This window comes from Nicotiana tomentosiformis, chromosome 1 (assembly GCF_000390325.3).
Source record: "Nicotiana tomentosiformis chromosome 1, ASM39032v3, whole genome shotgun sequence".
Taxonomy (NCBI): Eukaryota; Viridiplantae; Streptophyta; class Magnoliopsida; order Solanales; family Solanaceae; genus Nicotiana; species Nicotiana tomentosiformis.
This window is the reverse complement of record NC_090812.1, coordinates 42113945-42118093: the sequence shown is the minus strand read 5'-3', so window position 1 is coordinate 42118093 and position 4149 is coordinate 42113945.

Sequence of the window (4149 nt, the reverse complement as noted above, 5' to 3'; positions counted from 1 at the left end):
ATAAATAATCATAAAACTCGTTGTGGCGTGCAACCCGATCCATATATATATACACACACAAATCCCTAAGGCTCGTTGCGGCGTGCAACCCAATCCATATACATACATATAGCTCACAGCTCGACACTCAGGCCCTATCTCAGTCACCAACCTCTCCCGTCTCTCGGGCTATCAGAAATCATAAAAATCAGCCCAAACAAAGATAATATAATGTATCAGCAAGAAACAAGAAGAGACTGAGATATGATACATAAGTAAACCGTGACTGAGTACAAAACATCAATTAGCAATTAATTTAATGAGTACAAGACCTCTGCTGGTCCCAACAGTGTAATCACATAGCCTAAGCATGACTCCTAACATGAATTGCAGTCAAATTTCTATAACACAAGGAGAGCATATAGCTAACAACAAGTTATTCGACTTTACAGTTCTACGGAATGGACCAAGTCACAATTCCTACGGTGCACGCCCACACGCCAGTCACCTAGCATGTGCGTCACCACCAAACAATCATATAACAACAAAATTCGGGGTTTCATACCCTCAGGACCAGATTTAAAACTGTTACTTACCTCAATCCGAGCCAAAACTCTACTCCAAAATGCCCTTGCCTCGCGAATCGGCTTCCAAACGTCCCGAATCTAGCCACAAGCAATACAATACAATCAATACGGCTAAAGGAATTAATTCCATAAGAAAAATATGAATTTTAAGCCAAAATCCAAAATTGGTCCAAATCCGGCCCCCGGGCGCGCGTCTCCAAATCTGACAAAAGTCACAAAACCCCATTCACTCACGAGTCTAACCATACCAAATTTATCAAAATCCAACATTAAATGGCCATTCAATTCCCCAAAATTAACTCTCCGAATCCCTAGCCTCAAACCCCCAAATTTCACCAAAAAACTCACCAACTAGGTGTAACATCAGTGGGGAAAGATCATTATTAAAGAAAAATGAATACAAGGATCTTACCTCAAGAATTCCCCTTGAAAAGCCCTCTCAAAATCTCTAAAATTCGAGCTCAAAATGTTAGAAATGGTGAAAAATCTCGAAACCTCATATTTATATGTTCTGCCCAGGTCTTCCGCACCTGCAGCCCAAATCCCGCTTTTGCGGTTGAAAGTCCGCTTCTGTGGAAATCACTAACTTCTCCAGCTACTACACCTGCGCACTCCTTTCCGCTTCTGCGGAAGCACTTCTGCGCAATAGGTCCGCATCTGCGACCTCGCAGGTGCGGAAAGAACCTCGCACATGCAGCCACCGCCAAGCCTCCTCCTTTTCTCTTATGCGGGCTCCTTCTCACTTCTGCAGGCTCGCACCTGCGGTTCCCACTCCGAAGGTGTGATTACTATAGCAGCAGCAAAACTTCAGCTGCTTCTTTAACTTAGTTCCAAGTCCGTTAACCACCCGAATTCAACCCGAGGCCCCCGGAACCTCAACCAAACATACCAACAAGTCTTATAACCCAATACAAACTTAGTCGAACCCTCAAATTACCTCAAACAACATCAAAAACATGAATTCCACACGGATTCAAGCCTAATAAACTTTAAAATTTCCAAATTCTACAAACGATGTCAAAACCTATCAAACCACGTCCGATTGACCTCAAATTTTTTACACAAGTCACAAATGACCCCACAAACCTACTGCAACTTCTGGAATCGGAATCCGACCCCGATATCATAAAGTCCACTCCCGACCAAACTTTCCAAAATTTTAATTTTCGCCATTTCAAGCCTAATTCTACTACGGACCTCCAAATCACAATCCGGACACGCTCCTAAGTCCAGAATTTTCCAACGGAGCTAACAGAACCATCAAAATTGCAACCCAAGGTCGTTTACACATAAGTCGTCATCCGATCGACTTTTCCAACTTAAGCTTTCAATTAAGAGACTAAGTGTCTCAATTCACTCTGAATTCTCTCCGGACCCGAACCAACTAACCCGATAAGTCATAAAATAACAGTGAAGCACAAAAATGAGCAGAAAAAGAGAACGGGGCTACAACTCTCGAAACGACCGGCCGGGTCGTTACAGACAGCCATCCTCGCATCTGCGGAGTATGACTTGTTTGTCTATTTTCTACGTGATTCTATGTGCGGGTACAACGTATATGTGAGGTGACGAGTACTTATACGTTGTGGTTGAGTCAAAGCATGCAAGTAGAATTTATTCATTGTGAATAATTGCCTATTTAATTAAGATATTCCTGCTCAAGTTTATTATTGTTTATTTGATCATTATTCATGAAATTATTGCTAATTTAATTATTATTGAATATTTTGGAAGGAGAGGTCGGTATTCCGGTATTAAATTGATTGATAAGTATAGATCCCCGCATTTAAAATACTCTTCTGAATTTATATTATCATTGTCATGGTGAGGAAGAGTGTAAAAGCACGAAGGATGATGCCGTGTTATTTTCACATTATTATTTATTGATTTATAAAGTGAGGAAGAGAGTTAAAGCACGAAGGGTGATTCCGTGTCATTCATATTATTTATTTATAATTTCATGGGAAGGATGAGAGTAAAAACACGAAGGGTGGTGTCGTGCCATTTTTATATTTTAGCTACCTATTTTATTGTTGGTGAATTATTTGGCTGCTACGTGACACTCCCCTCGCTGAAATTTTTATACCATTTCCCTTCACATGTTCCCTCCCAAATTTGTAAAATTTGTTAATTACGATGTTCAATATTGCTTCGTATATATATATATATATATATATATATATATATATATATATATATATATATATATATATATATATATATATATATATATATATATATATATATATATATACACTTACACATGTTGTTTACGTATATGTCTTATCATAGCCTCGTCACTACTTCGTCAAGGTTAGGCTCGACAATTACGGAGTATATGGGGTTGGTTGTACTCATAGTACACTCTGCATTACTTGTGCAGATTTTGGAGTTGGTCCCAACGGCGTAACATAGAATTGCTCGGATTCAGCTACCCAGAGGAGACTTGAGGTATAATTTCACAGTGTCCACAGTTCTGAAGTCCCCTTCTACTTTATCTTAGATGTGTATTATCTCTCAAACAACTTGAATTTTATTCAGACCTTTATTTGTATTATTCTAGTAGCTCGTGCACTTGTGATATCGGATTTGGGAATGTATTTGGATGATTAAGTTGTTATGGTCTTCCTCACTTTATTTCAGTAATTGACGTCCGTTTAATTTGATTTGTGTAAAAATAATTAAGATTATTCTAACGTTGGCTTTCCTAGCAAGTGAAATGTTAGGCGCCATCACGGTCCCGAAGGTGGGAATTTCGGGTCATGACAAGTTGGTATCAGAGCACTAGGTTACTTAGGTCTCACAAGTCACGAGCAAGCTTAGTAGAGTCTGAAGGATCGGTACAGAGACGTCTGTACTTATCTTTCAGAGGCTGTGAAATTTAGGAACAATATCACTTATTTCTTATTCTGTCGTGCGATTTTATTCTATCATCGATGATTGAATCACTCTATTCTTGTTCTCTTGCATATGGAGAGAACACGTACTACATCTACCACCGAACATGAGCCAGATCCCCCGGTGGCAACTATGACTAGGGGTAGAGGCCGAGGCTGAGGTCGCGCCGGAGTCCGAAGTAGAGCTCAGTCTAGAGCTCGAGAAGTAGCACCTGCCTCAGGTGGATTTGGAAGTGGAGGTTCCAGCTCAGACTGTACCTGTTAGACCGGTTCAGGTCCTGGAAGGATTCATAGCTACTCCAGTGCTTCAGGACGCTCTAGTCCGTTTGGTGAGCCTTATGGAGATGGTACATTTCCAGTGGCACCAGCCATCTCACAGGCTAGGGGAGGAGTGTAGACTCCCACTACTCCCACTCCAGAGCAGATGGCTCCCCAGTATCAGGCTCCAACAGCCCCGCAAGTTAGGGTAATTTAGCTGGTGGTTGCGGCAAATGCCGGTGATAGGCCCGCCATGCCTTCTGAAGCTTTATTAAGGTTGGACAAATTTACTAATCTCTTTCCAGTTCACTTAAGTGGTGCACCTTCTGAGGACCCACATGATTATCTTGACCGCTGCCATGAGGTACTGCGGAACATGGGTATAGTTGAGATCAATGTGGTGGATTTTGTTGTGTTTCGGATGACGG